This window comes from Gymnoscopelus braueri, assembly GCF_963280865.1.
Source record: "Gymnoscopelus braueri genome assembly, chromosome: 17".
NCBI lineage: Eukaryota > Metazoa > Chordata > Actinopteri > Myctophiformes > Myctophidae > Gymnoscopelus > Gymnoscopelus braueri.
In genome coordinates, this window is record NC_137617.1 from 48,238,707 (window position 1) to 48,253,694 (window position 14,988).

The window sequence follows — 14,988 nt, forward strand, 5'->3', positions numbered from 1 at the left end:
AGTCTGTGTCTCGGAGGATTGACAGTTCAGAAACCCGCCTACCAGTGACATCATCGATCGGAGAATCCAAGCGAATAGAAACTGCAGCCTTTCTCTTATCATGGTCATATAATAGAAGCCAGTGTTCTCGCATTAATACATTTTTTTTTTTTGAATGACCAAACCTGGCAAGAGCTCTACTAACTGAGCTACCCCTGACACAGGTAGCTTCCCGTTCAATCGTGGGGTCACTATGTTCAGGCCGATCGTGCTTTTTTAAAATAGTTAAAAATGCACAAAAATAAATCAGTTCCCTTTGATTCAGAACGCTGCTGCTCGAGTCCTTACTAATACTAAGGAAGTGGAGTATACAGGTATCACTCCAGTTCTTAGAGCTTTGCAATGGTTCCCCTGTATATGACAGAATTTATTTTAAAGTATAGACTACTACTACTGTTGGTCTATAAAGCTTTGAAAGGTTTTAGGGCCAAAAAGTACATTTGTGATCTTGTGAGATCATCATGAACCATCCAGAGGTCTGCGTTCTGTCCCCAGAATCACAACTAAACCGCATGTCTGGAACAAACTCCCAGATATGGTCTGCTTGCAACGGCAGCGCTACGAGCTACGAGCTTGTAGATCTGCTATTTCTTGAAAAATCATGAAAATCTGTGCACATCTTTTAAAATAAATGCTATATTTTTAAAGTGAAGATTTGTAACTCAAATCTTTGCTTCTGGGGGGTCCCTGGAACAAAAATATTTTGAGATGGGGCTCCGTGGCCAAATACATCATTTTGGGTGGTCCTTGACGTGAAAAAGTTTGAGCACCACTGATATAGCAACAATAGTTTTTTTCAGAATACTGTTAGGATGTAGAGAGAGATTTAAAGAGAGATTTTGTAGAATCGGTCTCGGGTCTGAATGGGTTAAATCATGGCCAAAAAAAAAAACACTGCCTTTTTAAAATTGTTCTTCTGCACTGGAATTTTACGCTCTTATTTTTTTCTGCTTTATTTATGTTATTCCTCAATTGTAGTTTCTAGTAATTGTATTCCTCAAATCAAAAGAATGCAGAATAATAATGACCTTGGTGGAGACTTACGTTGTGTGTTTGTGAGGAAGGGATCGGCCCAGGAGGTCTTTGCTGATCTGGTGCGTTTGGTGATGTCTGTCGTGAACAAAACATACACATCGTTCACATGAACATGAATCACACTTTAATCCATTAAGACTGAGAACGCATCTGTGTAATTTTAGATTTCTTAGGCTATTAAAAAATAGCAGATCTACAAGCTCGTAGCGCGGCACTCGGTGCTATTCAAAAATAGCAGATCTACACGCTCGTAACGCGGCAAAAAAAATTACACAGATGCGTTCCCGGATTGTCCTCTTTCCATACAGGAAATCATAAAATAATACAAGCAAGCAACAATAGACTAAGAATAAATATGTTATTGTGTCATAGACACGTGATCAGGGCCGGATACAGAAATTATTAACTGGGGGGGCATTAATAAATGCTGGGGGGGCGGCTCCCGCGGCGCGGCGACAACATTTTTTTGGGGGCGGCCCAAAACCATTTGGTTTTTTTTTTCCAGTTTTTTTGGCTGTTTGTGTATTACTGCTTCCTATTGTTCTTTTGGGCTTGTTTTCCTAGGCTTCTTTCTCTCGTAATATCTGGCAACACTGCCCATGGAAAATCAGGGCAGAGGATTATTTGAATTGTGCAATGATACATGATGGAATATGATCAAGGATTATTTTGATTATGGTAAGCTCACATTTCATATCATGACATAAATGTAACTTTCCAAAAAAATAAAAATAATAATAAGATGTTTTTTGGGGGGGCAGTCAGGGCATTTGGGGGGGCATTGCCCCTCCTTGCCCATGCCTAGATCCGGCCCTGCACGTGATAAATATGTTATTGTTCCACTTGTATCTCTATATATATATATTCTGCAACACTTTACAGATAATATGCAATAAATGATAAGAACAGCATCCAGATAACATTTATGTGCTTCAACCCCAACACAAATGAAGTCAAACAAAAAGTGAAGGTATTAGTTTAGCTCAATAGCTAGCAACTTCCGTTAGTCAAAAATAACTATCAGAGCCAGTGTATGAAATTATACACATTTTCACACAATAATTGATAATTTGCTTAAATAATCGATTAATAATCAATCTCTATTGGGCATGTAATTATAGACAAAAATAGTGAAAATTGCCGATCTACAAGCTAACAATGTGTCGCTATGCGACCCGTTTTTAAGACGTGTAGAACAAAGTGTGGCTAATTGTTTTGTTGATATATACATTTAGAAAAATATGTCTTCGGAGAAAAAAAACACGTGTTCTCGATTATTCTCGATGCTTATCGGTAGAATAATCGCTGTGAAAATAAAACCATTAAAACCAGTTAAGCATCTGTGTCATTTGAGATTTTAGTGTTGGCTATTCAAGAATAGCAGATGTGAGCTTGTACATCTGCTATTTCTTTTTTAAATTTTGGATTTTTTTTTTAAAGTGTTTGAAAAATGTAATTTAGAAGGCATTTTGTAGAATTGGCCTCAGGGTCTTAATGAGCTAATCCAGATGCCAGGAATCTGACGGTTGCAACAAAAGTGTACTATTCAGTAATTCTACTTTCTTCTACTAATTTAGTTCCATAAAAAGCCAGTCTGTGACACCTACCTCTCCTGTCTCCTCAGCTGTCGTCCTCCTCTCTGTCCTCTCTCAGTGGGTTTGCTGTTAATCTGTTTGCCTGTTGGAAGATTAACGGCAGATTATGTATGACCATATGGATTTCCAAGTAGCCGTGTGATCAGCGGTCATCATGTGTCCCCGTGACAAGACCTGGAGATGTCCATGGCAAATGTTTGATTTTGAAAAAATATGACACATTTAATATTAATATTAATATTAATGTTATTTTTATTAATAATAATAATAAATGAAGAACTATTGGCAGGAGTTCATAACCATGTGGTCTGGGGACCACCAGTGGTCCTTGAGGGGGTTCCAGGTGGTCCCCAGCTAAATGATGGAGAGTTGGTAACCAAATGGACTCTTATTGTTAGATGTTTAACTCTTGAGAGAGTAAAATTAAATGTAATGTTTTTGGCCTCCCAGGTAGGCTTCCCAAAATAATACCCCCAGTTTTTTGCAAACTGTTAATAAATTATTCAATGTCTGTCTGTCTGTCTGTCTGTCTGTCTGTCTGTCTGTCTGTCTGTCTGTGTCCCTTTCATGCCCATATATGAAGATTCCTGTATTTGTCTGCCTGTGTCCCTTGTATGCCAATTAATGGATTTATGTGTCAGGCATGCCCAATTATGACATCATGGCCAGTCTATGACGTCATGAGTACTCCATATGTTGGGACTTGCTGATCCAACCGACTTGCCACTTGGAGCATCACTGACCCAAGCTGTTTCCCCAAAACATGATGGGTCGCCAATACATGTCCTGTTTTCTTTTGTTTCCACCTCAGTGTCTGAGGTGGGCTCTATAGAGGCAACATGATTGATTGATTGATTGATTGATTGATTGATTGATTGATTGATTGATTGAAACCTTTATTTCAGGGAAACCCATTGAGACCAGGGTCTATTTTTCAATGGTGCCCTGTGTACAAAAAGAACATTTACAACAATGGTTTTACAGATATGACAAGGACAACAAGGTACATATAAATAAAATAATAAGGCTGCAAAAATTATATATTAAAGCCATATATTATACCAAGCAGGTGCATAGGTCTTCTTCTGATATAAGGTCAGCTAAACATCTTTTAAAAATAGCAAAAGAAACAAGGGCATCTAACTAAAGCTTTTCTTGACATTCGTTCCATATATATGGAGAATCCACACTGAAGGCTGTATCTCCCAGTTCAGTGCTGGTTGTAGGCACCTTCAGCAAAATATTATCTTGAGATCTGGTACCATGACTTGAGGTATTGGGTTCTAACAGTTCTGTCGAATACAGGGGCAGTTTGCCAAGTAGTGCCTTGTATGTAAACAGGGTAACATGTTGCTTCCTTCTAAGAGCCAGGGAAGACCATGCACTGTGATAGTGATAGATTAGAACATGCACATTTGTAGGGTACAATTGGATGGTTTGTACATAATTATGATACATGGGTTTGTTTTGGTAAGAAATAGGTTCAGTTCACGTTCCTGTTTGGCGGTCATTGTCATATTATGACTCACAAGACCATTTGTGCCTAATTTAGGGGGGAAGATTTTACGTTTCGGCAACAAAGAATAGCATTTGTAACATGTGACTTACAGCCTATGGCTGTAAGATCTACAAGCTCACAACGCGTCGCATCTACAAGCTCACAACGCGTCGCGATGCGACGCGTTGTGAGCTTGTAGATCTGCTATTTTCAAATAGCCTAAGTATAAAACACGGCTAAAGTGGTTAATGTGTGTTTTATAATATCATAATTTATATCTGAAAAGTAACTAGTAACTAAAGTTTTCAAATAATTGTAGTGGAGTAAAAGTAACATTTTTGCCTCTGAAATGTAATGGAGTAGAAGTAAAAGTATTGGAAATTGGAAACACTCAAGTAAAGTACAAATACCTAAACAATGTACTTAAGTACAGTACTTAGTAAATGCACTTAGTCACTTTACACCACTGTTTGTGTGTAGTGTTGCTGTGATTCTAAAGGTGTTGTCTGTTCATGTGTAGGAGGAGGGGACCAGCATGCCGGGGTGTGCCTAGAGGACGAGGCACACCTGACTCCAATCATCCTCTGTAGTATTTAAACAGGCTGGTCAGAGCCTTTCTGCCTCCCTCTCCTACACATAGTCAGGGGATATTAGCAGAAAGATTTCCAATCTTGGAATAAATTCCTTACCAAAAAAAAATTTCACCGATGTGTTTGTAAAGGTGTCTAGTAACACATCTCACAAAGACTGAAATTCAGTTTCCCTAGGAGAATTTTTGACAGCTGCTGAAAGTTGGGGTACCCACCATTTCCCTGCAGGGCAAAACAAAAATCAAATTTTAATTCTGTTTTAAGTAGCATGTGAGGGGTCAAACTAGGGTGTTTTTATTATTCTGAATCCATTGCAAGCATTTGTTTTGCACCAAAACCACTCCTTGGGCTAAAAACGGCCATAGCCATCCTTGTCCAGGTATACTTTTTGTGTAAAAAGCCCATTGAGATTGGGCTGTTTTTATCTACACTACTGATACAACTGACTATACACACCACATTCTAATGGTATAACTTTGTTTCTTTTAGTTATCAATAAATGCATTTAAAGTTAATCCTGTGTGTCGTCTCCCAATTTTTGTCATGATTTGAGTCAGTTATAATAATAATAATAATGAATTGCATTTATATGGCGCTTTTCTAAGTACTCAAACTTACTCAAAGCGCTTTACAATGGTTCATTCATTCATACAGGGGGGGGCATCGGGAGGTGGAGCGGCGAACAGTCGACGCCAGCGTCCCCACTTTTCCCACATTCACACACCAATGGTGGCAAGCTAGCGCCGACCGAATCATTGGAGGCAATGTAGGGTTCAGTGTCTTGCCCAAGGACACTTCGACATGTGGACAGGAGGAGTTGGGATTCGAACCGCCGACCCACGGATCAATGGACGACCTGCTCTACCTCCTGAGCCACAGCCGCCCAGTTCATGTCAATATGTGTAGATCAGCGTTTGTTTTGGGCTAATGTGACCTCCTGAAATATGCTGGGGTTCAACTAAAGTGAAATACCCCTTTAAGGGGGGGTGGGGGGGGGGGGCATTAATCAGCTCCAGATCTGGCAGTAAGGAGATTAGGTCATTAATTAATTAATACCAACTACAGAAAGCCCTGTGCCTCCTCCCCCTCATACCACACACATACACACTGCATGGTCAGCACACACACACACACACACACACACACACACACACACACACACACACACACACACACACACACACACACACACACACACACACACACACACACACACACACACACACACACACACACACACACACACTGCATGGTCAGCACACTGCCACTTTAACCGAAGGAGCTTAGCAGCAGTGCTGCAAAGTAACTAAGTACATGTTTTAGGTACATTTACCTGAGTATTTACCTTTTTTCAATACTACTCCATTACATCTCAAAGTTAAAAAAAAATTTACAAAAATGTACTAAACTTTAGTCGCAGGTTACTTTGTAGGTTTAGATTATTATTACAAAACATACGTGCGTACACCAACCAATTAAGCCCTATGTTATGTTATCCATTCTGAAATGAGCTTATACAGTGTTAAAAGCACTTTTACTTTGTGTTTTAAAACAATTGTAGGGGAGTAAAAAGTGCAATATTTGCCTCTGAGGTGTGGAAGCATAAATAAAGTATCAAATAATGTAAATACCGGTAGTCAAGTAAAGATTTTAATTTTTTTTACTTGAGTAGAAGTACTTTTGACCAGCACTTCCGACGGACACTGCATGGTCAGCATGCCACCGGTTATTGGATCATAATAACGGACAGCATTATAACTGCCTCCCCTGTGCCCGCAGACACACACACACACACACACACACACACACACACACACACACACACACACACACACACACACACACACACACACACACACACACACACACACACACACACACACACACACACACACACACACACACACACACAATATGACAGCATTATAACTGCCACCCCTCTGCAGACATGCACGCAGACACACCATGACAATGACACCAGGGACAATGGTCATCTGAGGTGACCGATTCACAGACTGGTGAACAAAGCATGTATACTCATGTAAATGAGGTATATCCAAATGTAAAAAGTACACATGCATTGTCTTTTTAACCCATTAAGACCTGAGGCTGATTCTACAAAATGTCTTCTAAACCCTAACCCTTTTAAACTGTTGCTACATCAGTGGTTCTCAAACTTTTTCATGTCAAGGACCCCCAAAATGATATGTATTTGGCCATGGACCCCCATCTCAAACTATTTTGTTCCAGGGACCCCCCCAGAAGCAAAGATTTGAGTTACAAATGTTGGCTTTAAAAATGTGTATAAATATATTCAAAGATTTGCGCAAATCTTCATGATTTTTCAAAAAATAGCTGATCTACACATCATAGCGTGGCACTCGAGCCGCGCTATTTTTGAATAGCCAAAGTATACAATAATGGTTAAAGTGGTTAAAATGTTCGTGACGCTAGATAATTTTTTTTTGTAATTGAAATATATCCAAATGTGCAAATTACAAATTGCATTGTCATTTTTAATATATATGCATTGCTATGTTGAAATATAGAACATAAACAAGCTCACAATGCGTCGCATTGCGACACATTGTGAGCTTGTAGATCTGCTATTTTCAAATGGCCAAAATGTGTATAGGCCTGAAGTGGTCAATGTATGTTTTGTAATAATAATCTAAATCAAAAAAATGTTTTCAAATAATTATAGTGTAATAAATAAATAATAAATAATACATAATAATTAAAAGTACAATATTTGCCTCTGAGATGTAGTGGAGTAGAAGTAAAAGTACTGAAAATGGAAATACACAAGTAAAGTAAAAATGCCTCAAACCTGTACTTAAGTACAGTACTTGAGTAAATGTAGGCTACTTAGTTACTTTAAACCACTGAGTATTACTGGTGTAACTTTATATCATTTAGTATTTAGTACCATTTAACCTGTTCAATGTTGTTGCACATTGTTGTACTTCAACAAGGGTTGTGTGGATGGCACAGCTTCTAAGCACCATCAGATTAATCAGATTATCATAACGCTCGTTGTGTAGAGAATTTATAGTGTCCATGATCTACATAAATCGGATTTGCCCGTATGAATCTCCACTACATTTATAGGAAGGGAAAAAGTACATTATGAACAGTCCTAAGAGACAAGAGCCATGAGTGCCTGAGTGATAGTGTAGTGGTCTAATGTACTGGCTTTCATCTCAGAGGTTCCATGTTCAAATCCTTGTCCTTCTATAGTTCAATGTTGGAGTACTTTGACATTTTCAAGGCTAAAATACTAAATATCTACTCAAAAGCATTAGAAAACACCTGCTGAGGGCCCAAAGGTGCCTTTGGTGCAATGGAGTGGTGTGCTTGATCGGTTGTCTCTGCTACAGACAGGTCACAGGTTTAAGTCCCGTTCCATCAAGGTACTGGAGGATCACCGCACATCTCCCCCTGTTTCCTGAGAAGTAACGGTGGGCGGTTATGTTTGAAAGAACTCTGTCCAGCTGACCTTTTATAGAAATACATTTTTATATTTTGTGCCACCGACCCCATAAGTGAAAAATGATTCCAGATTTATTCGACAAGCTGATTGTATACTTTTCTTCTAACATCAACGACAAGTGTCCCAATGGGGTTTTGAACCTAGGTTTGAAGTTTCACTGGCAGTTGCACTAACCAGTTGGCTAAAGCACCAGGCCCACTAGGGAGCAGACATGCAGCTATTCCTCATTTATACCAAGCTCATGGAAGCAATGTCATTGGGCATCCAGGTGTCAATCAACTCTAGTCTACATAGCAGGTTCTGACAGGGGGCGGGACTAAAAAAAAGCAGGAAGGAAGACAGTCTGAGAGAGAGAGAGAGAGAGAGAGAGAGAGAGAGAGAGAGAGAGAGAGAGAGAGAGAGAGAGAGAGAGAGAGAGAGAGAGAGAGAGAGAGAGAGAGAGAAACAGGTGAAAACAGAGATATTTATCAATTCAATAATCTGGTAAATGAAGAGCTAGGGATTAATATCAGACAGTGATGAGCATGTTTATGTGTTTGGAGCTGGGTTTTCACTCAGTATTTCTACCATAACCAGCTGACAACATGGGCTGTGGCTGGTCAACTAACACAGCCTGGAGGAGAAGAGAGTGTCTGGTGCCACTATATATGACTATGAATTTAACCTCAATGGAAACAAGACCGCAAGGACTTTTTTGAACGGATCCTTTAGACAAAGTATTTTAGATGTAACCGTGCTGTTTTTCATTTTTGCCTAATAAAATATTCAATCAATTAATCAATCAATCAATGTAACCGGCTTTTTCAAATTCATACTGAGACAGTGTGTGTCTTCTTTGTTGTCATATGGCTTTGGTCCTACATGTACTGTAACCTATTTCCTCACTGACCAGTTTACGGTCTACTTTAATACACTCTTTAGTAAAAATAAAGTATATACTTAAGCTACCCACCAAAACAAAGACGGTTGTAGATTAATGAAAGCCTCTCCGTGGTGGGAAGCCTCTCGGAACCTCAACTTTTATGTAACTTTTTTTTTTTGCCATAACATAAGATATGTACACCAAATGGAGGAATTCATTTATTTATTTATTCATAAATAATTCATTCATTTATTTATCATTTATTAGGGCAGTCATTCAGGACTATCAAGGATACAAAATCAGCTGAGTTTGGGTTTTGTTACAGTTAGTGTGTATGCCTGGATTATTCCTCCTGAAAGACAGTTTTAACCTTTTCATCTGCAGAAGCATTTAAGTCCATGTATGTTAGTATACTGCAATGGAGGGTTCTATGTTCCCCACTTACAACCTTAGACCTTGGTAAGCGAGGAACATTGAACCCAGGGAACATTGAACCCAGGGAACATTGAACCCAGGGAACATTGTACCAGGGGAACATGACCCCCTGCATTCGAGACCATATCGTTGCTGTCGGGCAGAAACCTTGTATAAAAAAAGTAGTGAAAAAAGCAGATCTACAAGCTCACAATGCATTGCAATGCAACACGTTGTGAGCTTGAAGATTGGATATTTTCACTATTTTAAAATGTTTTTAAATAATATTTAGAAAAGGACAAACAGCAGCAATGATATAATACCATGTAAGCTGTGGTAGATTGGCATAGATTATTTCTAAATGAGTGTGATTGATGGAAAGAAAATGTCTACCAATATAACAAACAAGGTAAACAGTCCAGAGAACAGAAGGAACACGTCCTACAGTGAAGAGTTTCACTCAAGCATTGAGGTATGGATGATTATCCATGCAGGAATGCATGCAGTCCACTAGGGGGCACTATCACACAGGAGAAACAACACACACAGTGTGTAGAGCAGAGATGAGCTCTGATCAATCAGCTGTGAGAATGTAATGAATGAATGAAGAGAAGAGACAAGCGGGGAATAGAGGAGTGGAGATGAGTGGGGAAGCTGTTATAAAACTCTGTGTTTTTATGTTTTAATGTTTGTGATGCAGCTTCATGGTTTGTTTACCTTCAATACTTTTAACAAACAAACACAGTATCTTGGAACATAGCCTACGGTGATTGATTGACAGCCAGCGTGTCAGACAGGTAAAGTTTCCCACACTTCTGCGACTTTAAAGGAGGAGTTCACCCAAAAAAAATCTTATTTTCTATCAATTACACACCCCATGAAGCCTTGATTTCATGGATTTATTTGTGTTTTTGTGGCATTCCTAAGACAATAATTTGATGACCGTGTGTATTTCCGGTAGGAGACACAAATAATCTACTTTGTGTCTCCTACCGCATACATTAGCCGGTAGGAGACGGGAATCAAATTATTAGCTTAGGAATGCGACAAAAACAAAAAAGAATCCATGGATTCAAGGCTTCATATAGGGTGTGCAATTGATAGAAAATAAGTCATTTTTTCTCCTCCTTTAAGTTTGTTTTGATAGTCTGCTGACTCGCCTATAGGGGGCGGGCATAGCGACGTCACAGGGTCGAGACGCCATTAAATCAGCCCACTTTCGCCGCCATAGTGAGTGAGTAGATTGACAGCTGCCACAAGTGTAGAGTAGTCTGTAGTCCTGTGTTTGTTGTCCAGCAAGTAGACGGTGTACATTATTATCTATCTCTTAACTTGTCTGTTGCTCTAATTTAGCAATGGTAGGACAGTGCTGCATTATCGGATGCAATGCCAAGGTTTCAGACGTTAAATTAAAAAAGTTAAATTGCACGCATTTCCAACCTGGAAGAAAAGCTTTGGAGATCAGATGTTGGAGACATCAAAGAAACGTCGTATGACTTGGCTTGGGTATCTTAAATACAATGAGATTGAGCCAACAGCTAAATTGTGTTTCTCTATGTGTCCAGTCTGAGAAACGTTGTCTAACGTGGGTGGCTGAGTAAACAGCCAGGGACTCTTGTCTGTCTGTCAGCAAGTGTTCAGATGTCGGAGATATCAAATAAATGTAGTATGGCTTGGGTGTCAGCTGACGAAATAACATAACCTTCAACAACATTCCCAAACACATATAAGCTCAAACGAGCATGACAGCACTCACACAATCAAAAATATAAACGAGGCGAGGCGAGCATCAGCGTTGCCATGTCGGCATTTTATAAGCAACTTTGGGCTTCTTTTTCTGTAAAGTTGCTTGTAAAATTGGTAGTTGCGGTTGCGTTTTTTTGTGTGGCTTATTTATAAAGTGTACTTGCTTATTTAGGCTTATTTAGGTACTTGCTTATTTAGGCTTTAAAAAATAAATAAATAAATTTAAACCAGTGGTTCTCAAATCTTTTCATGAAAATGTTTTGTGCCAGGGAGCATTGTGTTGTTAGAATGTTTTTAAAAATATTCCAAATATTATTTATTTTATTGCAAGCGTTTTTTTTAATAGCCTACGTACAAGCTCACGTGAGCTTGTAGATCGGCTATTTTCAAGTAGCCGATGTCACTAAGCCACTTCTTTTGGGCTTGTTTTCATAGACCTGGTTGCTTATTTCTCTCACAAAATATGGCAACACTGATCGCAACAGGTCCGTTGTGCACTTTCTCAATGATCAATGAACAATATAAAATGAATAATAATACTTCGCTATAATAATATTATAAATATATATATAAATAATCAGTACTCAAGATGACTATATTTTATTTCGGTTACACAGCTAAGCAACAAAACGTTGTTCTTTTCAGGTAAAATGAATGACTGACTGGGCACTGTCATTACATCTGATCTAGGGCACAGATGTAATGACTTTTTTCCAGGTAGCGTGCCTTTGCGTCTGCTTTCAGCTTCTCTCTATATGGTATCTCTCTGTCACGCATTGCCCGGTCCATCTTCTGTCCTTTACCAATACATTCGCTGTAGTTCAGGACACGGTCGTGACTCGTGAGTAACTGTCAATGTTGTTGATACGAGCTGTTGTTATGGAGCTCACCTTATATGGCCACCGGAACTACTTCCGCCTAAGCTTGGCCACGCCTTTTGCCCGTTCTCTATACATGTAAACACAGTCACACAGTATCATATCCTACACATGTATTGTTAACAGGTAAAAAAGGACATTTTCATAATATAAAATAAAGTGTCCAGAATATTATCTTTGTCTAATATCTGTGGTTATTTATAACAAAATAATATATTTCTAATAGTCAAAAACGATATCAGTGTCCTGTTCTTCCAGAAATAAGGTTAATGTATAATACTCCAATGCAATGCTGCTGGTGTTATATACCAATACCTTCTTGGCTGAGGTGATGTCATGTTTGTGTCTTGATGTGTTGTACGATAGATTGTAAATCAGAGGTTCCAAAAACAGTGGGTCGTGGAACCATTTTTATGGAACATGAGTAAAAATCCCTTTTTTAGTTTCCTACATTTTGTTTTGTAGCCTATTATTATTAAGATTAAAAAAAAACCACCATGTTTCATTAATTAAAAACAAATTCAAACATTTTTCAAAATAATTTAATAAATAAGTAAGATAAAAAAATAATTTAAGAAATTCCATGTAAGTGGGACTGAGTTACTAGGGCCCCAGGTATTATTATTTTTTTTTCTTTTTTAAAGAACAAAAAATCCTTGTCCCCAGGGCCCAGAATTTGGTGGTACGCCCCTGCCTCCAGGAGACTGGTCTTGGGGACCTCCAGGAGGCTGGTCTTGGGGACCTCCAGGAGGCTGGTCTTGGGGACCTCCAGGAGGCTGGTCTTGGGGACCTCCAGGAGGCTGGTCTTGGGGACCTCCAGGAGGCCGGCATCACTGGACCTGAGGGAACGGGACGGGACATGTGGCTCGAGGAGGTCAGAGAGGAGGTCACAAGTGAATCTGAACCACAATACTCTTTTTAACTGACAAGCTGGTTATAAAGTAATGAATGTAATATTGATTGATTTATTTGTCCAAATTGCCCAAATACTTTTAGGCTAACCCTTTGCTTTCTAGCTATGATAAATTGTATTTTTGTAGAATCTAATAATATAATATAATTTTTGAAATATTTGGATACAATGGCATCTATTGTGTGGTTAATAATTAGGCCTGTAAGATATATTTGACCTTTAATCTTTTCAGGGTTATTACTGAAATATTTTGGAGCAACCTCTGCACCTGGATCATCCACGTTTGGTGGTGGTCTGAGGACTGCTATAGTATTCCATTACAGTATCCTATAGCTTGAGTTTGCTGTTAGATAGTTTTTTTGTTAATTCACTTTGTCCATCGGTGCCGGGATTGTTTGGGACCACACTTTTTCTTTGTGCTTAGGGCCACCAGAATCTTAGGGCCGGCCCTGGAGGGTAAGCAGGCTATGACTAGGGTGGATGTGATTGGATGGAGGATGCAGGTGGAGTTTTTCATGCCTGAAGTTATGGAGGATAGGTCAGATGTGGTGATTTCAGTGAAGACGGTGAGGGGGAGGCTGGAGAGTAGAGGGGGGCGGGGGGCATGTTCGGGGGCATGGGGGGGTGGTAGCAGAGGAGGTGGCCAGTTCAGAGTGGATGGTGTACATTTTTGATTGAATAAATGATAAAAAATGATTCACATCTGCTGGTGGTGAATGAGGTGGTGGTGGTGTCCATGGGTTTGAGAAGTTTGTTTATGGTGGATCAGAGTGTCTTGGGATTGTTGCTGCCGGGCTGTGTGATGGAGGAGTAGTGGGAGGAGTGTGCATTATTGAGGTCATCTCTGTGTTGCTGTTGGTGTGTTTTCATAGATATCTGAGTGAATAGTGAGACCAGTTTTCTTTGCAAGCCGTTCAAGCTGCCGGCCCTTGGCTTTGAGGTGACGGAGGTGGTCAGTGTACCACCAGGGGGTGGAGTGGGTGTAGGAGACAGATTTAGTTTTTATGGGGGCGAGCTGATTGAGACAGGAGGAGAGTGCACTGTTGTAACTGCAAGCCCCGTTCGCACGCTACGTGTACACACACACACACACACACACACACACACACACACACACACACACACACACACACACACACACACACACACACACACACACACACACACACACACACACACACACACACACACACACACACACAGAGGTCCTTCTATGTCAAACAGGAAGTCAGAGTGGTTGTGGCGTAGCGCTTACGTTTCGTCTCGGTTGTGTTTTGCAACAGAATTCCTTCAACACATGTCCGTTTTAATTTAACATCTGTCTTATCTGTTAAATAATTTAAATGTTCACTGGATAAATAATACTCAGTGCAGTTAGTAACACAGTGACTCCATGACCATTACTTTAATGTCAGCAGTTAGTTGCTAGGTAGAGTTACACTCTATGTATTTATGGTCTTCACAGCATGAAACAAACGCTGCAGTCTGACCACACATGGGTTTTACTTGAAGTTATGTTCCTGTTTCTGTCTCACTTCTTTCTCCCTTCATCTTCTTCATTTCTGTTCATTCTAGTTGTTGCTTAGCAACGCCCTGGGTTCTCAGGGTGTAGGGGTTAAGTTAGGACAGAAGAATATTCTTTTAAGATCATCTGAAGAACAAAACAGAACCCTCGTCATCTGACATCATAGGATCACTCACCCATAACCTTCTAGTCAAAATAACGGATCAATAAAACACCTTAATAAACCAACAGACCACACTGGAACATTTAAATGATGTATGATTGTGGTTGGAATGGGATCTTTAACACCCTCGTGACTCTGCTTCACTTGCTTTGTGCTTGAACCCTTTATCACATGTTGTTGGCAATAGATCATTTCACTACATTTCCCACAATGCATGAAAATAGAACTGAACTCTAA

The 14,988-nt window shown here is 39.6% G+C and overlaps 1 protein-coding gene across 1 annotated transcript in view; it reads left to right on the top strand.

The window, feature by feature from the left end:
- The window catches only part of LOC308105203 (uncharacterized protein), a gene marked incomplete at its 3' end in the record, with an annotated part of 438,556 nt that overhangs the window by 321,104 nt on the left and 102,464 nt on the right, over positions 1 to 14,988 (top strand). The window lies entirely within an intron of this gene.